The 24,860-nt window shown below is 39.9% G+C and overlaps 1 protein-coding gene across 13 annotated transcripts in view; it reads left to right on the top strand.

Moving 5' to 3' along the window:
• The window catches only part of GRM7 (glutamate metabotropic receptor 7), an 828,681-nt gene that overhangs the window by 564,078 nt on the left and 239,743 nt on the right, over window positions 1-24,860 (top strand). The window lies entirely within an intron of this gene.

Genomic DNA, 24,860 nt, shown 5'->3' with positions numbered 1-24,860 from the left:
GGGTGATTCTAGGCAGGTTTAGGGAAGCAAGGGCCAGTTTGGGGTTGGGCCCTCTTAGGAAGTGGTAGCAATTTGATGAGTGTATGTCTTGAAGATTTTTATCTGGGACATGGGAGGATAAAAGCTAAGCAAGAGGTGTCACTAACAAAGAAAACAGTAGGCACTTATGTGAACTGGAAAAGAGAGATGTTTAGCAATTTTTGAGGTTGCAGAATATTCTTGTTTCTGTCTAGTTTCAGATATGGTAGCAGAGTGGCCTTACTTTTGTCTTGTTCCACCACAGTCATGGAGTGCCCTTGTCTGATAATTATTTTTGTTATGCAGAAGTTATTTACGTTCTGTTGGGAACTTACCTGCCTAGATATTAGCTGACAGCTGTAGGGACATTTTTTGTTCTTTTTTTCTTTTCTTAATATTTCAGGTTCAACATTCAATAGTGTGCTTCTAGTAATGCTTACAATTTGGAATTGTTTGGAATTATTGTTAGTTAGTGAGTATACTAGTCTTCCCAGGGAGTGAAGAACATGGGCCAGGACACCTCCACCCTGTCTGGCCCAGCACAGCTGGAGCTCAGCACACCATGGCTGCCCTGCTTTTCCTCTCCTCCGGGTGGGGTGGGGGTGCTTAAATAAGCCAGGGCCAGCCTGGTACATGGGGTCCTGAAGCCTGGGGAGACAAGTTGGAGAAGTAGGGTTACTGCTGGGCCTCTTCTGCGGAGATGTGCTGGATGGGGTTACATTCCAACAGGATCTGCAGCAGGTCCCTCCCTGTGGCATTGAGCTTAGGTACAATGTTCGCCAGAGATACTGTGGCTGGGCATATTGGGTAGGGCTGATAAATTGGGTAGAGCTTCCCAGGACCACAAATATAACTTGAATTTATAGCATATACAAACACGATTATCTTTTATCCAGCAGGTCCCACCATCACTCTGGATTCCCCAGAGAAACAGAACCAATAAGATAGAAAAATAGACAGATAATAAAAAATTAGCTCATGGGGTTATGAATGCTGAGAAGTGCAACTGGCAAACCGGAAACCTACGAGAGCCAATGGTGTAAGTTCCAGCCTGAGGCTGAAGGCAGAAAAAGACTGATGTCCCAGTTCAAAGATAGACAGAGAGAGAGGGTTCTCTCTCACTCAGCCTCTTTGTTCTATTCAGGCCTTCAATGGATTAGTTGAGGCCCACCCACGTTGTGGAGATCAATCTGCTTTACTCAGTTTACCAATTCAAACGTTCATCTCATCCAGAGACACCCTCGCAGACACACCCAGAATAATGTTTAACCAAATATATGGGCACCCCATGGCCCAGTCAAGTTGATGTATAAAATGAACCATCACAGGCTCTATCCCAGAAAATTTCTTCTAATGTTTATTCCAAAGGTGAAAATTATGCCATTGGCTTTTATCAGCTTATGCCTTATGATACACTTTGGAAATCATTGAGAGCAAGGCTTCTTGAGAGTGAAATAGAGAATTGATGTCTTGGGAGTAGTGGGGTATAGGTCATGGTTTCTAAGAAGAGACAATTATGCAAAAAGCAGGGGGTGGTGAAGCCACCATTGGCCAATTACCTCATTTCACATTGCCCTCCCTGCCTCTGCTTCTACCTGTCCAGTTCTCCTTCTCCTGAGGTCCACCATCCAAGTGAGCTGACAAAAAGATTGGGCCCAATGGATTGTGATCTGGCATCCAAGAATGGATGGAGCCGGACAGCAAGGGCCAGGCTTGGCTGAGATGAAGACTGAGTGGTAAAACCAAAGAAGCAGCTAAAATTACCCTGAACTTAAGGCACAATAAACTTGCAAGCAAACAGAGAAAATGAAAGCAAAATGAACAAAACCCAATAGGTAAACCCAAGGGGTAGTAATCTAAAGCAAAATCAAAGCAGCATAACCTTGCTAACATACCCAAAGTATGCCTTTTTTTGGATGTTGTTTCTGTGACACGAAGAAGGGTCAGCCAGAAGTAACGGTAGAGAGTCAAGGTCTGTGGTATACATGTGAAGTGCTCAGGGCCTATTGTAAGACCCAGGAGATTGTATTGATGTATTCATCTGTTGTAGCATAACCCCTGCACCAATGTTAAATTTCTGGCATGCGTAATTTGTCCATGTACACAAGAACTCCCAACCAACCTTTACCAACTTTAGATATTACTTGGGAGTTCTTAAGTCTACTATTTTTAAGAACCAACATCAACACGGATTTTATTTTTCTTTCTTTGGTTTGTAATTATCCTTCATAAGAATTGTATTTGATTAGCCATTTGACGAGAGTTTTCTTTTAAGTATCTCTCATGTGATAAGCATCGAGCTCAGGAGTTGTGTGGACGTTAGCAACACAAGATTAGGAAGACTGCTTGGTGTGGGAGGGGTAAACCTGAGAACCTCTATTTACTGTTCTTAAATATATGAGAACCAAAATGAAATGGATATCAGTCTGAAACTCAGAAAAGAGTTTTGGTCTATAGCTCTAAAAAGAAGGAAGCTGTTAACCTATAAATGGCCTTTACATCCATTAAAGAGAGAGAAAAGAGAAAAGCAGAGAACCCAAAGCCTTGAAAACCTCATAGAAAATGATATGATTCCATTCCAACTACTCCAAATAGCTCCCAATTAAAAATATTCTTTGCCTGGAAAGTTGGCATTTATGGTTAAATGCCAACCAAATCATGTGGAGTTTTGTTTGTGGAAGGTAGATCAGGGGTTGCATGCTTGACTTGGTGTTAAGTGGGAACATATTTGATTCTACTTTTTCATGCTGAGAATGGTGTGTTAGGAAGAGCAGACAGGACACCTGAGTTCTCAGGTGGATCCAGTAGTTTATGCTTGGTGTTGCATGCAACCAAAAGTCTGAATGACTGATCCGGGAACAGGGCCATTTTCAGAATGGTGAGAGGCTGGGTTAATTCAGTTTAGGGTGGCAGCTGAGATAACTGGCCTCGATAGGAGGTTACCCTGTTGATGCTTTTTATGGGCTCCTAAGGATATTGTTAAATTGAATTTGAATCAAAAGAAAAGAGAAAAGAGCAGGTAAATGCAGTACCCAGAGGCACTCCAGCCCCTCACCCGGAGATCCAGGGCCACAGCGCAGGTAGCCTGTCCAGTGGTTGGTATCCTATCCAAGGTTACCCTGTTCATGATGTTCCTTTTGCTCTAATCATTCTGATTCAGTTAAAATTTCTGTGAGAGTGGAATTTGGGCAAACTTAGTTTTGTAGATTTGCTTTCTTCTAGTCAAGGGAACAAAACAAAGCATTACAAGTGACAAGTATACTTCTCCTCATTTACAAAGACTCGGGAGTACGCTTTCAATCCCCAGTCAGATCATCTCTAGCAAATGAAATTTTCAGGAGAGCTTTCTCTGTGGTCAGTAATTGCAAATGAGTTTCTGAGCCGTGAAATCAGACCTTTCGGTTCTCAGAATCCCAGTGCTGTAGACGAGACTGCTTTGCCGTTCTATATCTAAGCCTCCAGAATTTAGGTGTCTAGGAGTGCTCTGTCTGTTACGGAATGTCATCTTGTCCCCTTACAACCAGAGTACTAGCGCTGGGCTCTGTCTCCTTTGTGGGCTAAGAGATGATTTGCCATTAGGATATTTCCACACAAACAGGAGTTAATCGAAAGGTAATCATAAAAAGCACAGCCATTTACCCTCCCAATTGCAACCCCAATGGAAATAACCCTGACTTATTTTCTCAGGTTTGTATTCTACTATGCGGAGATTCCATAAGACATTATTCCTGGTGGAGAAGCAGGAGATGGGATAATGCAACAAATATACATTGATTATCTGCAGTGTGTCAGGCAGGATGGTAGCTAATGGAGATGCTAGGATAACGAGGTCAGGTTCCTGCAATCGCAGTTCACAGACTAGGATAAGGGTCTATAATAGACACGATGCATTTAAAGGGCTTAGGCACTGACTTATATTTGAACTGGATTTTGAAGGATAAATAGTGGTTCCCAAGATGGAGAAGAGAAAAAAAAAATGCTTTAGAATGAATAACGCAGTACTATTTGAAAATTGAGATAGGAGAATGTGTCAGAAAAAAGGCGAGAAATGAAATGTAGATGAGTTAAAAAATTCTAAATTTCTGATGTGAAGTAAATGCTATATATGTAATGTGTGTTAGCAACAAAGGTGATTTTTGTCATCTTTCATTTATTTGCAATTAGTAGGAGATTTAGATATGCCTAAATGTTAATGTTTCAAATAACTGAAATTCCTTAAAATACCAAAATGTTAATGAAAGTGAAAAAAAAAAGGAACTATTCTTAATAGGCAGCTTCCTACAGTGACTCACACACTCTTAAATAGAAGACTCTGAAGGAATATTACTTAACCTTTTCTGGAGCCTCAATCATCTGCCGTTCTGTAGGATAGCCCAATTTTGTGACTTTCTGAGGTATGTGGGGATTGTTAGCTTTTTAAGTGATTTGTTCCCTGTTGAACTTACCTTCTAACTAGAGACGGAAAGCTCCTGGAAGGTAGAATCCATGTTTTCGTCATTATTTTATATACCTATCTAGCACAGTATCTGGCACACAGTAGGCATTTAGGTTTTTTTCATTAGTATATAAAACCATGTAAAATGAACACGAACTCTATTTAAAGGTGGACATCATCTGAAGCAAGCAGCCACACTTCCTCCTTCTGAGAAGAAGGCCCAAGTTTCCTTTAAATTGTGTGGTTTGCCCTGGATAGTTCCCAAGTCCAGGGGCGGGGCCTGATTCAGCCTAGGCCAATCACTATGGCCGTGGTGATGAGGCTGGGTGCCAAACTACGCCTGTCCAATCAGAACGATTCACGGACCATCTGATGGCTTATCTGGGACAGTAACACACTCTTCTTGGAAGTGAGTGTGGCCTCAGGAGCCACAGGAGGCGTCTGGAGGCCACTGTGGAGGAATTCTGGCGAAGAAGAGTTAAAACTCGGAGAGACACGCTAAGTCTAGGTCATATTGTTTGAGGTGTAGGAAACCTTTATTGGAAACCATTTATAATTTTGTCTGGATTGTTCAGTTATCAATAAATTGAGGCAATTTAAGTATGATACTTTTTACTTACAATCTTATTCACTGTTGCAATCAAAAAGGAAAAAACGAAATTTGTTTTTGTTTTAATATGCCTAGATCGGAAAAGAAAAAATATCCGCCCACCTTCAATAAGATTTTTTTCACATTTCATTAAACTGAAGTGATTAAAAATTAATTTAAAAAGTTATGATTTTGTTAAATATTGAATCTTTCACACTGGTTGGAATTTTGGCTTTCACAGGCATTGAAAGACAGAAAAAGTGTGGTGGATTGCCAAAATCACTGTTTAATCAAATTATATATCCCAAAATCAATACTTATTCTTGCCTGTAAAACTACTAATCACTCTATTGTTTCATAATTGCAACAGTAAAAATGTTTTAAAAGTCTATTCACACACATAATTGGCAATGTATTATATAAGAATGGGGTAATGGATAGCCATAATCAAAGCAATGTTGACAAGGAGAAAAATACATAAGTTGTCAAAATCTAGTACTTCTTCAGCTTCAAGTTGAAGGCTTCTTTTATGGAATCACCTTCCTGCTCATCATAATTAATGGCTCTTCTCTTATAATTTATAGCTTTGTTGTCGATGATGGGGACTACAGGCTTTGAAGCTGACTTGATTAAATGGATCTGAGTCTCGGCTCCACCACTTGCTAGCTATAAAGCAGAATTACAATAGTACCAATTTCATAAGGTTACTGTTAGAATTAAACGTAGTAATATATGTAACACACTTAAAACAGTGCCTGGCACATAGTAAATATTCAATAAATGTTGGCCACAACAGCAAGAACCTTAATAATAATTTAATATCCTTAGCTCAGTAGATCATCTATAACTGCTAAAAATGTCAGTTTCTAGTGCTTAACTAGATTATTTTTCTTTATACCCCAGCACCCAGCATAATGCTTAGCATATAAAAATGGCTTGTTCTGTATTAATTAGATGAATAGATGAGCAGACAAGCAGTTGAATTATATTCTAAATTTCTTAGGGACAGGGCTTGTCATTTTTGATTTAGAATTCCCAGTGCCTGTTGGATGAACGGATGCGAGGAATTATCCAGAATCTACTGCAGTCAGCAATTCCATATGATTCAAGGATTCGTTCAGGATCTCTCTTTACCAGACAGGTTCCCCAAGAATTTTATAAGTGGTCTGTAGGCTGGTTCAAATTGCAAAGATAGACTGTTTTAGTCCCTGATTGACAGGGCAAGTCAGGAAAAAAGGAGGAGCAGGTTTTAGTATTGTTCCAGTTGATGTGTAGTTTTAGAAACCTACCAGTCTGCTTGCGAACATGGAGTGGGGTTACTATTCTTGAGAGATCCGGTGGGGGTCATTGGCTACTTTTGTGTTAGTGAAAGTGGATTAATAAGCAAACCTTTGAAGCTGGTTCCATCTGCCACCTGCCTCTCTACTCTTTAATGCCGCATTAGGGGAAGAGTCAAAACAGCGAAAGATTTAAGATTAGGTGGATCTGGATTATAACCATGGCCCTGCGCAGTTACTAGATCTGTGAACGAGGACAAGGAAGGCGTCTCTGGCAAGACGGCATTTAACCTGAGACCAGAGGGACAAGAGTTATTTCCACTTGTCAGTGTCTCTGAATATGTGATATTTTACAAAGCTTCTTTACAAATCCAAAACAGTAAGTACTGCTTTCCAATTTTCAGCCAAACTGAGATGAGAGATCCCAAACTGAATACAGACTGCAAATGTGTTTAAAAAGTTAATCATTTGCCAGTATTTTAAGAATTGAGAAATTTCATAAAAATAACTACATCTCTGGCTTCTCCTTTAAAAATCAGAAGATCTTGCAATAATGTTCTCTTATCCCATACAGCAACAGCTAGGTGGATCTAAATGGCAGCTTCCCATTTCAGACAGGGTGTGTGTTCTCCAAGTGACCACAGACTCCACTGTTCCCCACTGTCTCACACCCAGGAACTCCACTCACTTGGCTAATCGCCCTTACACCCATAGGCAGTACATTTCATTTACCTAATCTAGATTTAGAGTAGATTCTAATTTATTTCCACTAATTTGGTTTGAGGATATGCTTGGCTTTTTATTTATGATCTCTGGAAATTGGTTTTTAAAAAGTAAACAATAACATCTCAATAGCATTAATGACCCAAAACAACCATTAAGTATGTAATAATGGTTTCTTTAAAGGGTCAATAAATGCAGCCTGCAAGAGAGAGCTGCCTTAGTACAGACAATGCCTTTGTTTGGAAATATGTATTTGTACATATTCTGAAATGTATTGAAAGTGAAAGAAACAGAGTCACCCTTGTATTGTCAGCATTTCTTCTAGTAATCAATGATGTATAACCGTGTTCTGTCTATGAATGTCTGGAAGATTAATAGAATTTATAATTATCAATATGTCTCCACAAACATGGACATTAAAGAAGACTAAAGCTTCATAATTTCTTGTTTGCATCGTAGGCATTCAAGCAAATCACTTCATGTTTATTAATATACAACTACATTCTGTGTGGAAATTGTGTAGTTTCATTACTAGCTGCGTTTTGGGCTCAAGCAAAATACATATGACAGAAGAAATAATAATAAGGATGAGTTTAGACATCTCAACTATTATAACAGGGACTCTCACCAGGTGTTGCTGATCCAAAATTATAAAAGGAAAGAGATGTGTTTATGTATACTCTGCCTTACTTTTTTCCCTGGGAAGCCATAACTTCTAGAATGACCTGATTATGTTAAAATTAAAATATAGCAATTAGATTTGAAGTGTTTTCAGACTCCTGGGGGATAGCCTTATAAAGTACAACGGCGTCAGAAGGCCTGATTGAGTCCTGCCTTTGCCACTTGTTGCTTGAGCAAATCATTTAGCAACCCTGAACCATGGATCCCTTATGTATTTAAAATAAAGTCAAGTCAAGCAAAATAGCTTCTTCACAAAGACACTTGGAGAGTGAATTGAGACAATTTCCCTGATATAAGAAAGCATATGAGATTTCTGGTCATGTTTCTCGTGTTAGTTTCCTATGCTGCTGTAAATAATTAACAGAAATTTAGCGACTTAAAGCAATAAATTTATTATCTTCCAGTTCTGGAGGTCACATATCCAACACAGATCTCACTGGGCTAAAATTAAGTATCACCAGGGCTGTGTTTCTTGGTGGAGGCTCTGGGAGAGAGTCTGTTTCCTGCTCATTCAGGTTGTTGCCAGCATTGTTCCTTGTAGCTATGGGACTGAGGTCTCCATTTCTTTGCTAACTAGCAGCTGTGGGTTGATCCCACCTTGATGCACTGGCTCGTGTCTCCCTTCCTCCATCCTCAAAACCATCAATGGCAGGTCGAGTCCCTCTCATGCTTCCAACCTCTCCTGCCTCCTCTTCCAGTCACATCTCTCTCATTGACTCTTCTGCCTTTCTCTTTCACTTTGAAGGGCCAATGTGATTATATTGGGCCCAACCTGAGTAATCTAGTATAATCTTCCTGTTTTAAAATCTGTAACATTATTCTGTCTGTGAAGTTCCTTTTGCCATATAATGTAATATTTTCACAGGTTCAAGAAATTAGGAAATGGAAATCTTTGTGGGGCGGATGGGGAGAGAGAGGGTAGAGAAGATTATTTTGCCTAACCACAGTTCTTTACTGCATAACTCTGTTTTTCTATGAAGTCTATAACATCCATGTTACATTATTCTTTTGTGTGTGTGTGTGAGGAAGATTGTCACTGAGCTAACATCTGTGCCAATCTCCTTCCGTTTTATGTGGGATGCTGCCACAGCGTGGCTTGAGGAGAGGCTCTAGGTCCATATCTGGGATCGGGATCCGAACTTGTGAACCGTGGGCCACCAAAGCAGAGCGTGCAAAACTAGCCTCTATGCCACCAGGCTGGCCCCTCTATTATTCTTAAATAGAGTAAGTAGAGTTGTGTAAACAGAAAGGAGTTTTATGCAGTTCTGTATACTTAATCACCTTTGGTATCAAATTGAGCTAATCTGTTTGATTGATAAATGTTCTAATCACATTTCTGGAAAAGTATGGGGAAGAACCCTGAATTAATGATAAGCAAACAGAATCCCCCTCAAGTGAAGAAACAGGATTAAGGATGAACAAGAAGAGTAAGTGATGCCAACATCACAGGAGAAGTAGATGAGGTCCCAGAGAGAGCTCTGTTGACCTCCAACTTTTTCTTAGGCTCCTGCAGATAACCTGACCCCACCTGCTGAAATTAAATGAAACTCCCATGGGGCTAGTGAGAGATGAGGCTCCACCTTATCTTAACCCATATTTCTTTTTTTCATTTGTAGTGGGATAATATTTTAATCATGCTAACTGATGTTTCTCAATCACCCTACCCCCAACGAATTAATTTTTTAATTCCCATTAATTCTTAATCTAAAAGATTAATTATTTTAATCTTTTATTCCAATTTTAGCCCCTAAAATTCCTGACCATTTTGTTCTGATTGCATTAGTTCTCTTTAAATGACAAAGCAGATATGCAGTGAAAGACAATAGATTGGCAGTTCTTCAAAAAGCTAAACGTAAAGTGGCCGTATAAACTAGCAATTCCCTTCCTAGGTATATACCTAACTCTGATACTCTCTGGTCTGTGAAAGGCCACGAAGCAGTAGAATATAGTAGTTAATAGCTTGGAATTTGGGGTGTTGACTGCCAACTCCCTGACAAACCTGCCAACATAGTTCTTTATCCTTTCCTGCAATGTTGATCCTTTACTGCAATAAGGGAGACCACCACCTTGAAAGAGTCTTAGTAGCCTGAGGTCAAGGGCAGATATTTTTATGATTTGGGGCTCTGTATTAAGGTACTTCTTTCAGTGGGGGAGGCTTTATCAGAATTCGGCAAAGTCTGTGATATTATGGTTTTGGATTCGTGGGCCCAGCAAGGAGGGTTACTTTTTGAGTAAATCATCATTTGATTAGAGGGTTTGGGCCAATTGAGTGATAAGTGATCCTGCAAAAGGACTATTTACCCTTATGGGAATTTATTTTCCTGAGACTAGAGTGATCTGTTGTTCAAGTAGATGAATTTTTAGGAAGTTCCTAAAATAAACATGAAAATATTTGTAACTTTACCTTTCTGAGCAACAGTTTCTCAAATTACAAAATCATTATCAAGGTAGACAGTTTTAGTTTGCTTCATCCTATTAAGCTGGGTGGCTGGCGAGTTGTTCTGAGGAGATGAACCAGGCTAGAATCTTTTAGTCTATAATAAACTGCCTGTGTGCAGAGTCATCCTAAATGGAGTTCTTTGATACCCAGTAAGAGACTGTTTGGTGGCATCACTTCTAGCCACATTCAGGGATAATTCTTGCTTGAATGTCATAGGCCACAGTGAAAGGTCAAACTTACGTGCTGTTTCTGCTCTCCCTATCCTTCAGAACCAAAATAACACAAGCACCGAGCTGTATGTCATCCCAACCTACTCCAATTGCTTAAGTAAGCCAGCCCCATAATTGATGCTATTAAAGTCTTCCTCTGTTTACATTACAGTGTCTGTGTCCTAAGTAGGAGCCTTAGTCTGAGAAAGTTCATTTACCTGGTTGCTGTGCCTGAAAGCCCCCTCCCTCAGTTTTCTCAGGTAATCTCTTCCATTCCTAGGGAGGTTTGGCTTGTGCCATATTTCTCTCTAGCGTTTGATGTGGCATCATGTCTACAAATGTTACCGGCTAGGTAACGTGGGTTCTTTACCTGCCACACAAGAGGGGCCAAATAAAAACTGGAACACAAGGCTTATGACAAGGAAAGAGTTTTTATTTCGGGTGATGTCAGCAGCGAGATGAGAATGAGCCCTCAAATTTGTCTCATCTCATCTCAAAAAGATAGGACCCCAGGGGCTTTACAGGTTGCAAGGAATGTGGCTGCTTGTAGGGAGAGGGGAGTCTGTGACTTTACAGGTCAGTGCTTTCCCACTAGCCTGTATTCAACCCTATAAGGCTTCCTACAGGGAGGAGGATGATAAGGGAGTCTGCAGGTTGCTGTCCTTGGTTGTCTGCCTCCGTGGGGGATGATGGATTCTGGTGTCAGAAAGCCAAGAAGTAAGCAGGGAAAGGAGATGAGTGTTTTGATTTTAACCCCGTATATGCTGGGTTTAATGTAGGGGAACTGACATCAGGGCCAGTATCACAAACAGCTTCTCCAAAAAATCAACAGTTTGTAGTAGTAAACCCTCCTACCCAAAATCTAAATGAGCAAAGTCCCTTTCCAGCCCTCAGTTGTGCGTATTCATAAATGTGTTTCCCATGCCTGGGAACAGGTTCTGGCTGGTCTTTCCACAGCTGCACAGCTGATTTCCCATTGTTAAGAATAAAAGTGGCTTCAATGAGCTTTTGACCCTAAAGCTTATCTTCTGTCATTTGATTGATTATGAAGCCCAATGAGAAATCTCTGTCCTTCTTGGAAAATGGCATGAAAAGAGTATAGGAGTGGTGGCCTTCCAGCAATACCCTTTGTCTTACATCTTGGAATTACCTCACCTGCCTTCCAAACACAGCTCTCTGGACAACCTCCTCAACACACACTCAACTATTCAGATGTAGGGGACATTTTAAATTGCCTTACTTAACAGTCCTCCCAAATATGACAGTGAGAAAGAGGTAACAAGCTCAGAACAAGGAAGACAGAAAAGATGTGGTGAGAAAATACAAAGAAGTCAAAATTTCTCATAAATAACAAAGCCATTCATGATTTATTGTGTGGTGATGTTGTAACAGAGCCTTCACAATGACTGAATAGGACAGGAGGGCCTTTATCTTAGCAGGGAACATGACGCCTGCCATTTGAAATCAGACTCAGAAAGTCAGCTTTAACACATTGATGGATATGCATTAGAAAGGTAAGTGGCTTTTTGAAATTACCCTGAAATCGTTTATGCTTCAATAAGAAGCTAGCATTGAAGTTTGTAAATAGTCGGTTACATGATTTGTGCGCATATTTCCTGATAGCTAAATTTTTTCCATTAAAGGTATAGATCACTTTGGTCATAAATGCCAGTTTACAGGATTCAATCAAGAGTGCCAGATTAGAATGTCAGGAGTCTGGCAAGAAGGGGTGGAACCACAGCTCTTCTCTCTCATTATTGTTATTGTTACACAAATGAGTGTCATGGCCACTTGAGGTGATTGCCTATAATGAAAGGAGGTTTGAGAAGAAGACTAACTGATTTGCCTTGTAGTCATTACCTTACAACATTGTGGCAAAACAGTTGGAGGCAAAACTATCCTGGATACCTTTCAAATTTCACTGTCAAGCATCTTATTAGGCACATCCAGTATTGTGAGCAATTTATAGTGCAGTATTCAGGATTTAGGGACTCCTGTTGAAATGCCTTTTCTTACTTGTCTTGCCTCTATATTTAAATTTGTTTTTAGAAATATCTGGAGCTAAAATGGCTGATTAGATTATTTTAAGAAAGAATATATTATTGATTCTTCTGTGTCAATTTTTCTGAGTCAAATCTGCTTTTTTCTACCTTAATTTTCCTTTCTGAAAAATGGAGAGGCATTAGTATGTCAATGTTAACAGGTGTATGCTGACAAAGGTCATTTATGAGAGGCAACGTGGCCTCATGTCGAAAAGCATGGGCTGTGGAGGCAGGCTGCCTTGTATTAAATCTTGAGCTTCACCACTTACTAGCACTACCACTGAGCTTCCTTCACCTCACTTAACTTGCCTCACTTGCCTTATCTGTGAAACGGGACTAATAATGGTACCTACCCCATAAGATTGCTGTGAGGTTTAACTACATGAAAAGTGATTAGGACGATGCCTGGTACAATAAGTATTTACAAGGACTACTGTTATAGTTATTGCAGCTTTTCTTAAAACATAAATTGAGCTTGTCATTCTTCTGTGCCAGACCTTCCCACTGTTTTCCCCTTCCTCCTGGATCAGGGTGGGCACTCCTCCTAGTTCTTGCCTTCTCCCCTGGTAGCCTGTGCCCCACACCTCACTCCTGTGCTCCTGTCACACAGGCCTGCCTGAAGTGTCTTGTTCTCTTGGACATTTCTATGTCCTGTCACATCACTTGAAACACCATAGTCCACCACTGAACCGAACACTCTCCCCTGAACATATTCCAACTTCTTTGGGAAGACCCTACATCCAGCATTTCATCTTCCTTTTCCTTCCAAGTGGGACTATCCCTCTCCCTGTGGCAACTTCATTTCTCTAACCATCTCCATGAAGTTCGCAGTGGCACTGGACCTCCCAGGGCCCAGTACAGTATTAGGCACCAAAATGATACTTAAGAATGAAATTGTGAGGTGGTAAAATATTGAAAACTTGGCTCTCCTCTCTGGTACCAAATTCCTTTTGTTCAGAGAGCTCTGTAATTGCAATGTAGAGAGAAGGGTCGTTATTTGAGCTGACAGAAGCACCTCTGGCCTAAGTGCAGAGAATGCACTGAACAGAGCAAGATGCCCAGCTGCCCAGAGCCGTGCATCCCTCCGAGCTTCAGAGCTCAAGCTCACCTCTGGGGAGTGCTGAGAGGGGACAGGAAGTCTCTGGAGACAGGACTAAGGAAGCATTAACCACCCCTCTCCCAGCCCTCCCAGCTCTGATGTATATATCAAACATCTTACATTTTTAACTCCCTAATGGCAGCTGGCTTCCAGAATGAATAGGTGGAGACCAATTACTATCCAAGATGGTTATTTTCAAAAAGACATCATGGGGCATGTGGCCGGAGGGAACTGATTTAGCTGTGTTAGCTAACTTCTTTAAGAATGAACCCTCCAACGAGGACATGGCTTTGGGGCTATTGTTAGCCTGTCTCTCATTTTGATCGTTTCTTTCTAAGATGTGTATCTTCATTACTTCTGTTTTCTTCCTCTTCTTTGTGATCAACACAAAGAAAAATCATCATATATTCCTTTTTAAAATATGCCTTTTGAAATCTACTTTGAATGTTTTTGAATCCCTTGTTCTAGCCATTTCTCATGGGATTGCTAATTTCCCTCTCTCCTTGCAAAGCCTGTATCTTCCAATTAGAAAGTAAAATCACATACAAATATATTCAGCAGACCTTGGTACATATCAATTTCTCATCTAGAGCATGGCATAAAAGGGACTCTGATGTCCACTTGTTAAGTTGCAGTCTTTGTCTTTAATCACGACCCCTTGTTCCTTCCCCTGGAAGAGCAAGTTAGAAGGGTCAGAATAGTTAGTTGCCTTCATTAATGTGAAAATACAGCTTTCCAACTTGAAACGTGAACTTGGCCGTCCTTGTTTATCTGTTGTGTTTGAACTTCCCTTGCAGTTGTTTTCCTCTGTGCAGCTCACCGACCCTCACACTGACAGCACTTTTCAGTAACCATGAATTTGCAAGCTTGGTCTTTCCCAAGCCAACTGGAGAGAAATCTGGGGAATTACTGGCCTGTTGAAAGAGCAGATGTTTCTGCTGCCATAGGTGGAAGTATTCACAGATAAGCACTGAGCTCTGTTTCATCAGCTTTCATGCTATGGCAAGGTACTGACTGGGTAATTGCTTATGGCATTAAAAGTTTATGTTGGCCAACCTACCAAGTAGACATTTATTTTTCAGCTGTGAGATGAATGGGGCATTTGAAAAGAAAATGGAGAGAAAGAACATGGGAATTACCCGTAAATATCTTTGCTAGTGCTCTTCCTTTTGCCAGGAGGGTTTATTACAAGTATTTACTAACCAGTAAAGTCTGGGGACCAGCCAATCAGTATAGTCACCAGCCCTTGCTGGACTAGAGTCCCGAGAGCCCCCTACTGTGTTAACCCATAAGTTGCTGTATCACAGGCCGGCCCAGGGTATCCCAGGGGAAGGTTGGGGATGCAGAGCAGTGGGAGCACTGAAGGGAGGGGGGCAGTCCTACTCACCATCTTGTAGGAGGGCATTTTACTATTTTAACAATTCACAGGGTCATTCCTGTGTATATGACTGCTTACTAGCGCTGTTTCTGCCCACCTCCCCTAGGCATGCAATTGTCTACACATCTTTGCAGGGGTAGATTAACTGTCACTCTCTCTGCAGAATCTCCCCTAATCCCCAACTGATTCCTATTCAATGTCCCCATAACACTGTAACTATGGCTTTATGATACTTAAAGTCATATGTTAAGGACCAGAAGACAGTTACATCATGGAGGAGAAACGAATATGGCCTCTGGTGTGCAGTTAACCTCATTGGGCCTCAGTGTACCCATGTGTAAAGTGGAGACAAGTGTACTGTCCTAGTCTACATTTCCCCAAAGGCAGATTGTGAGACAAAGTCTGGAGGCAAGCATTTGGGAGATGATCCCAGCAAACACGTAAGGGGGTAGGCGAGTGAGACAAGAAAGGGAAAGGGCCCAGTTTGGAGTGTGTTGACAAACAAGTTATCATTGTGGGTGCCTGGAGCTAAATTCCACTGGAGACTCTGAGCAGTGTCTAGAACAGTCTCAGAATTGTGACAAGAATGCTGAAGGTCTTATCTACAACTCCAATGTCTCACAGGTTGAGGGCTGCTCCTTGGGTGTTACCTCCTCAGCTCTTCCACTTAAAAATGGCCAGAAAACAGCCTAAGGCAGGGTGACACAGAATGCCATGCCATCGTGTTGGGGAGTAATCAGCATGTACTGAAACAACCCATAAGGGGACCTCTGACATGGGCCAAGGAGATATGAGTGGAGCATGGGCAACACTGGCTACAAATACCTCGTTCTCAGTTTCTGAGATAATGTAAGCTCCATGTCTATCCATAGGACCTTCTCAATAGAGATTGGATTAATAATAAGCAATACTAGGTAACATTTTTGATTACCTACTACATGCCACTTACTAGGCTATGTGCTGACTTGTTTAACTCTCACAGCTAACTTACTAGGTAGTGCTACTTTTATTTCTACTTTATAGATGAGGAACTCAAGGTCTCCAATAATGTTATTGGCCAAGGTTACGTAGGTCATAGATGGGAGTGATAAATAAACCCAGGCAGTCTGGCTCCATAGTCCCCACTCATGACCACTATGTATAATGCCTCTCTATGAGTAAAAAGAAAAAAAAATTGACTGAAAAGATCTTTAGATTCACATGAACATTAACTAACTCTAGCCCTTATTTTTACTTTGCCACTCAGGCAATTTATATGACCCCAGGAACAGGCCTTCAGGATGAAGGACTTGACACTTTTCTTGCTTTAGAACTGGCCCATACATTTGCAGGACACAATGGATACTGTGCTTGTCAGACACAGATGCCACCATTAGTCAAGAGCATTTACTGAAGGTTTCCTGTGTAAAGAGCTTTGTTCTCAGAGCTGTTGGGAGTCGCAGAGGAAGTGGGAGAGACAGTCTCATCCATCACCAAGTCTAGCCGGATAGTACAAATGCCCAGAATTACCTACCTAAGTGGCAGAAATGAAATTAAGCATGCAAAACTCAGCCAGGCCCCTCAAGGTAACCGAGTCTGATTCTTCTTCCTCCCCTGCAATGTGTTTCCAGGTTCCAGCTGGTGAAAATTCAGATTTAGAATAACATAATAAAAAAAAATGTCACAAGGGGAGTGGTGTGTAGAAATGGAAGAGACCAAACTCCCCATTTATGACAGGAAAAGTGGGTTATATACAAACACACCTCAGAGTAACTGGAATCAAATTGGGCTTTGGGTTTAGAGCTGTGTTGACGATGGCTTGACCATTCTGAGATTAAACTCCAAAATATGAAACTGGCCCCGTAATATCCTCCTCACCGATAAGTTGCAAGGTTAACTCAAAAGCAAACTGGCAGAATGACGGTCCATAGATGTTATTTTTTTCTTTCCTTGCTTGCACTTTGGGGTTGAAATTTCTTGTGAGCATTGCAGACTTGTTGCTAGTAGGAGATAGGGGATGTTAACGTACAACTTAGAATTGTGAGTTTCAAACTTTGCCATATATTCAGATCGCTGACACAAATGTTGCAAGGGAGATAACCAGGGGCCACCAGCACCTCCAAAATTCTAATTCAGATGAAACAACATTGTTTGGTGCTAGAGGTAATTCTGATGTAGATGACATGCAGGCCATGCTTTGGAAAAACTGGTCCACAGTCCATACTTACGGAGGGATCATGATTGAGTTGCATACAATTAATATAATGATCAAATAAGTGCTTCCCGTGGAAATACAAAATGCGTTGGAAAGGATACAAAATGTATTTGAAAATGGGAGTATACCAGGGTCCAGAATGGTTACCTAGATGGGAATAATGTAAGAGTGTGTGAGTGAGTTGAGTGGACAGGAGTGGGAGCATCAGGATACAAGATGCATCAGTCTTCATATTTTCCAAAGCAAGTTCAAATTCATCCTTTAACTTGATGCAAATGGTAGGAAGCTAGTAAGATAGACTTGGAGTTGAATCCCAGATTTGTCAAACAATGGCTATAAGGCCTTGAACAACTTATATGGCCTCTCTGGGCCTCAGTTTTCTCAGTTGAGAAAGGTGGAATAATACGAGGTAGTAGGGTTGTTTTAAGTATTAATGCTACTTCTTACCACTATGTGACTGAGCCCTCAATACATTTTAGAATGATTTGGTACAGGGAACCTGTCTCAGGGAGGGAAAAGGACTCATGTTTATTACTGTGCAGATACTGAATCTGCACAATGCCTGTGCAAGGTTCTTAGAGAACATGGAGGAAGTATTCTTAACGTGGCTGCCCTGAGTATCTGTCTGCAGCCATGCAAACTGCCCCGCTGTGAGCTAGAGAAAGAACTGAAGGTGTGAATGCACTTCAGAGGTCAAAGCATTTTGCTAATTAGAAATCAGGATTTCACAACATGGCAGGCAAGTCGGGTTCTATAAACCCAGGGAGTTTGACTAAATGTGTCTTAATCTCATAGACACTGCTCTAGACAGAGAATCTGTCACTTGATTGCTTCCAGGTGAACTCACATGACCTGAAGAAAAGTAGCAACCTTGGCTAACTGCAAATGAGGGAAGAAATTGACAGGTAGGTAAACAGTTCCCATTAAAGTGCCAGCAATTTCACTCTACCTGGGAGAACTGGGGAAGGTCATGACAAGTCAATATGTGAATTAGGTTCTGAAAGAAGACAGTGCCAGGAGGTACCAACATGTCAAAGCTTCGTGAAGTGCCCCATGATTTGGGAGAAAGGCAGTGATATTAGATGCTGGAGGATGCAAAGGAGGTAATGCTATGTATAGCCTGACTCTGGGGTCCAACTGTAAAAGACCCTCTATTCCAAATTAGGGCAACTGGATTCTTTTCTGAGAGAAAGTTGATCATAAGAGGTTTTTGTAGAAGTTTAAGTGAGAAAATGAGCAGCCTCTACTAGTGAGAAGTTAAGCAAGGAGCTCTCAGAACTGTTCTCAGAAAAACTTAAGGATGTAGTTCCTCTGATTCTGAGGATTCATGTGCTCTGTTGTGTCATGTGATGATTTTTTAAGTAAGTGACATTAAGAGAATATTGAGGAGAGAGGGGAAGTACTAACATTTATTTTATGCCTGCTATGTGTCAGACTTCCTGTTGAGAATTTACTTATATCATCTCATTCAAAGTTCCTAAAAACTTGAGTAGGTAATTCTTGAATTCCAATTTTTCAAAAAGAGAATGAAAAAGAAGAAAATGAATAACATGACTCTCTTCCCAGAATATTCATTGATTCATCTATTCATCCAATCGATGTGTGTTGAATGCCTATTATGTGCCAAGCAGTATTCTAAATACTGAGGATTCAACCTTGAACAAGAAGGAATATAGAAATATAGATTTCTGCTCAGATGGAGCATAACATTCAAGTGCAGAAGATGGCAATAAATTGGTAAATAAATAAAGAGATAGCCGTAGGTGCTATATGGAAAATAAAATAGGGTGGTGTGATACAGAGGGCTACTTTGGATTGGATGGCAAAGCCTCTTTGTGGAGGTAACTGTTGAGCTGACGTGGGAGTAACAAGAAGCCATGCATACTGATCTGTTGACAGAATGGACTTGGTAGAAGGAACAGAAAGCAATAGAGGAACAGAGCCTTCAAGGAGAGAGGACCCTCATGTGTCCTGGGAACTGAAAAGAGCCACTGGTTTGGTGGAAGGTGAACAATAGTTAGAGGGACAGGTGACCAAGTCAGTGGTAGGCAAGGGCCAATGAATCTTGGGCCTTGGGAAGAGTTTGGATTTTCTTCAGAGTCCAATGGGAAGCCATTCAAGGATTGTAATTAGAGAAGCGATATGATCTGAGTTATATCTATGGTTTTGGAACTGAGCTTGAGTTGTAGGGGGCAAGAGCAGACAGGAAGCGAGTTAGGCCAGTTGGTTTTATTATTCTAGGTGAGAGGGATGGTTTCTAAAGTCTTCAACTGGAAATCCTGAAGAGCAGAAGGATCTTTTAGCATTCTCTCTCTCTGTAGATAGATAAATATAAATATATTAGTGTATGCTTATATGTATACATATATATTTATGTATGTGTGTATATATAAATTATATGTGGACTACTGTACTGCTATTTAGGAATGTTATAAAACACACAACGTAGATGTAAAAATTTGCTAAAGAGGAAAGATACATTTTAAATAATTTATTGCATTAAAAGAAAAAAATTGCTCTCACTAAAATCTTACTAGTCAAAGCATCATTAATATTTTAGTGAGGGTACTATAATTGACTGAGCTTTGCTATTTTTTAAGAAAGCAAATGTTTGGTTTAACACCTTCTGATACAAAAATTCAAAGATATGGCTCTAAAATCAGTTTATTTCCAGAATGTGTTTGAATAGTTGTTACAACTGAGACAGCACCTCATGAAGGAGTAATGTGTAAACATAAATTAAAGGCTTATGATACGATGCATTACTAACACGAGTGAGCAATCTTTATTTCCAATTATCTTCCTGATATATTTGATTTATTTTTTTTTGGTGGACTTTGTCAGATCTAATTGGATCAGGATATTTTATACCCTTTAATGGCTCTGAAGAAGGAATAAGAGAACTGACAGTTCTGCCATTTTCTTAATGTCACTTGGGCCAGTGGTAATATTCTTTTCTTCAATCCAAGATTCCATACAATCCATTTGTCCATACAGTGAGGATTACTTTACACTGGATAATATCAATACACTGTAAGTGAAATACGTGAGTACATGGCAGTCCCCATAATGTGGGAAAATATGTCTCTTCCAGGGCCCAGAGCTGGAAGGATCATAGAGTGAAGATTGCATACTCCAAACCTCTGGTTATCAAGACAAGTAAAGGGAGGCTCAGAGAGGCGACATGTCGTACATGTTGTACATTGTCCACGCATTCCTTCCTTCAGTTATGTACCAGTCACTGTTCTCAGAATGGGAATGCATTAGAAACAAAACAGAAAAAAAAAATTCCCAATATTAGTATGTTTGTACAATTTCTCTATAACTCTGCTTTTCTGATTTCTAATGTTGGGAAATTTAGGATTATAGAACCTTCTAACTTCTTGAGATGGTGCCTCTAAAATGGCTCTGAGTTCTCCTCGCCTCCTGGATTCGTGCTCTTGTGTGCTCTTCCCTGCCTGTGTCAGCCAAAGCTAGTGATTGACTTCTAACAGACAAAATAGACAAAGGTGGGGGAATGTTCATTTCTGAGCTGAGGTTACATAAAGACTGTGGCGTCTGTCTTGGGTGCTCTCTTTCACTCTCTCACTTGCTCTGAGAGAAGTTAGCTGCTAGGTTGTGAGTTGCACTATGAAGAGACCCACATAGCAAGGAACTGAGGCCTCCCACTGACAGGGGAGAACTGAGGCCCTGAGACCAACAACAGTGGGAAACTGTATCCTGCCAACAACTACATAGTGAACTTGTAAATGGCCCATCCCCCATTTGAGCCTTGAGATGAGACTCAGTCCCAGTCGACACCTTGGCCGTAGTAATATAAGAGACCCTGAGCCACTGGACCCAATTAAGCTGTGTCTGGATTTCTACCCCACAGCATATGTGAGAAAATAAATGTTTGTTCTTTTAAGTCAAGAAGTATTGGGGTAATTTGTTATGTCGCAGTAGATAACTAATACTCCTTCTTTTCCTTATGTTCAACATTTTTTTAAATGCACATACTATCAGGAGAGTTAGAATTTATCAATGAAATGTTTCTTAATGAGAGTCTCAACTTACCCACTGAGAGTGCTCTAGGCGTATCAATTAGATATATCTAGCTCAGGAAGTAGGTAGGATAGCATGATAGGGGAGCCTGGTTCTAAAATTGTAAGTCCTTAAGTTTTTGGGAGATAGATCTGCTCATAATGCTTGATGTGTCTTTTAGATTGTGCCTACCTGCTCCTGTTTGAATAAGTTGGAAAAAATAATTTCAAGGGATTTAAAAACAAAAGATTTTAAACTTGAACTCAAAGCAAGGGTAAACATCAAATTATTCCAAAGTATCAGAAAGTACTTAAGGAAGTTTGGAAATTGTTGGTTCATTTAATAGATGTGACAGCAGCCTTTGTTTTCCCAGAGAAACTTATTGCTGTCTTAATTTTCGCTTTTTCAGAGATTACAGAAAATATGTCTTTTTAGTAGTAATTTCGTATAACTTGTCTCTTGGCACAATACCGAGAGAATTTTTGATGCCACTGTATAGGAGGTTAGTGGCATGGATTATTAACCTGTATTCACAAACTCTGCTTACATGTAAAAGTGAAACTGACAATCGGAAGTACTTAAATATTTATTTTTTCCAGCAATTCACAGGTAAGCGATAGTAGAAGCTGTAAGTTGAGGCACCTTTAATGTGTTAAGACATGAGCGGATGTATAAGTAAGTTCATATATATATAAACAGATATGGGTATGTGATCAAATCCTCCAGAAATAGACACCAAATCTCATAGAAGTTGAGCATATACTGTAAAGTTTTGGAGTCCAGGGACTAGGCAAGAATATGGCTTTTAAATGCTGCTTCTTGAACTGACTCTGACCTAAAAATTTGTTTCACTCTGTTCTAAGGAAGTGCAAGTAAAATATCGTAAGATTTTTCGTAATTTTAAATTTATCTGATTAACTTTATTCTGGGATTTCTTTTTCCTGTTTTGTTTTTGAGTGTTTTAGTTTTCTTGCTTTTTAAAGGATGGCGGTGATGGTGGTGCTGGTGGTGGTGGTGGTGATAGAAATTAGGAGGATGATTTTGTTTGTTTTTATGTCCTTGGCAAAATAAAAGGTTGGTTGTCTTGTTTCAGACTCCTCTCCCCACTGTTTGTTGTTGTTCCACATTCTGGAAACCACTGATCTGGAAAAGTCTTTATTTTTCTTTTAGAAGAAAGCACTACGTAGTAGACAAATGGAGTTAGAGTGCGTATCACATAACACTGCTCAGATGCATGGAGACAGCGACAATATCGCCAATACCAACCTTAACTGCCATGACTAGTAGGAATTGTTAACCCTTACCAATTGTTTACCTTGTGCAGGTGCTTCAAGTCCTTGACCTGCTTAAACTCATTTAACAACTCTGTGAAGTGGGTACTAATACCATCCTCACTGTGTGAAAGTATCTCCACAGATACATTTTTTAAAACTTACTTGACTCTGGTCCATAGCAAGAAAGACATTTCACATCTAAACCCAAATGCACACACACAAACACACACAAAGAGAAATATTTTCTATTCGATTTTATTTTTTTGAAAGACTTAGTTGTGAACTAATAAATGCCATCTGGTTCCTTCTGTCATTTTCCCTCCTCCTCCGCCACTACCATCATCTGTGGAATATCTCGATATAACATAACTTGCTTTACTTTACATAGTTTAACATCCACAACAAACTTTTAATGTACACGTTGTTATTTCTGTTTTACAAATGGAGCTCTACAAATGGAGACAATTAATTTAAATCCTCTCCTAGTACTTTGCAGCTAACAGGAGGCAGAATGAGGATTTGAACCCAGATATGTCAGTTACAAAATACTAGCTCTCCCCATTCTGCATTATAAAGCCGTGGCAAACATGACATCCATCCATAAGGCTGATTCTTTGGGTGACTGTGTAGATTGCTGTGTATCGTTCCTGTGATTTATCCAGCTATTTAGGTAGAATGCACAGTAGCTCCAGAATTGTCTGATTGTATGTGTGTGTGTGTATGTTATTATTATTATTAATGTGATATATAATAATATATATTATTCCCTATAATATTATAAATGAATTCTATATGTACACACATACATATATCTTCCCTATAATATTAATGGGGCAAAATATGATGAAAAATATGCTGAAATCCATCCCAACCAAAGATTCTCAAATGATTGTAACAGAAAAAGATATCAGTTGAACAATAAAAACAAGTTTAGATAACTAAACACCTAAATAAAACTAAATAAACAGATCTAAAAAAATTTAGATTAAATAAAACTGAATAAATTCAATATATGGAGTTTATACATAAAACATAATGAAAAATATAATGAAAATTCATTGTATTCATTTTTTTCTTTTTTCTGAACCATTTTCTTTCCCAGTGTTTTTACCTTGGGGTCACATAGTTATCTTGCACTTAAACTTCACTTAAAAATAAAGTTATAGCATAGAAAATACATGCTTCAGGGAAAAATACAGGCTACACACAAGAGCACTCTGAAACATGGGAGTAGAGTAAGTGTTGCAGGTGCTGAAGATTCAGAAGATTCTCTCTCTTTAAACCTCCCCCTTGGAATACATAAGCCAAGCTACATTTTGGGTCCATCCTAACGTGGCATGCACTTCAAATTTTCTCTCTGTGATATTCTCCAACTAGAAACTGAATTGTTGAAGAAATGGTTGTATTCATCTTAGCCTCAAACTATAATTTAAAATATCACTTGTAGCACATTCATTTAGTGGGTTTTGGGTGGAAAAAAAATATTACCGTCTCCCAACCCCACTCTAATCAAAGAAATAGTTTGAAAAGTGGCATTAATAATTTTTGAAAGTAAGTGTTTTATACATGAGGGTCATTGGACTCTCTCTATTTTGTTTGTTTGAAAAGTCTCATTAAAAATGTTTTTAAAAATCACAAAAGGGGGCTGGACAGGTGGCCCAGCGGTTAAGTGCGCACATTCCGCTTCGGCGGCCCGGGGTTTGCCAGTTCGGATCCCAGGTGCGGACATGGCACCACTTGGCAAGCCATGCTGTGGCAGGCGTCCCACATGTAAAGTGGAGGAAGATGGGCACGGATGTTAGCTCAGGGCCAGTATTCCTCAGCAAAAAGAGAAGGATTGCTAGCAGATGTTAGCTCAGGGCTAATCTTCCTCAAAAAAAAAAAAAAAAAAAAATCACAAACGGGTCCAGCCCCCGTGGCCTAGTGGTTAAGTTCAGTATGTTCCACTTTGGGGGTCAGGGTTCCAGGGTTTGGATGCCTGGCATGGATCTATACCACTCGTCAGCCATGCTGTGGCAGGTGTCCCACATAGAGGAAGATGGGCACAGATGTTAGCTCAGGGCTAATCTTTCCCGGTAAAAAAAAAAACAATCACAATACCCAAAGTTGCTACACATATGGTACTCAATGTATCTTCCTGGTAGCTGTGTAAAGTATGGACAGCTATTTCAGAAATAAATTTGACAATATGTTTAAACACCATAAAGATACACATACTCTTGTAACCGCACAGCCTCACTCCTTGAAGTCTAAAGTAAAGAAATAATCTAGAACAAAAGAAAAACAAACAAAAAATCATATTATTATTTTATTTATTTATTTTAATTAATTAATTTATTTATTTTCGGATGTACATCATATTTCGAATTCTGTGTACATTACACCATGTTCACCACCCGAAAACTAATTATAGTCCATCTCCTCACAAGTGAACTAATCGCCCCTTTTGCCCTCCCCCGCCCCTTCCCCTATGGTAAC

This window comes from Equus caballus, chromosome 16 (genome assembly GCF_041296265.1).
Source record: "Equus caballus isolate H_3958 breed thoroughbred chromosome 16, TB-T2T, whole genome shotgun sequence".
Taxonomy (NCBI): Eukaryota; Metazoa; Chordata; class Mammalia; order Perissodactyla; family Equidae; genus Equus; species Equus caballus.
The sequence above is the reverse complement of the archived record's forward strand: the minus strand, read 5'-3'. Positions and strand labels throughout refer to the sequence as shown.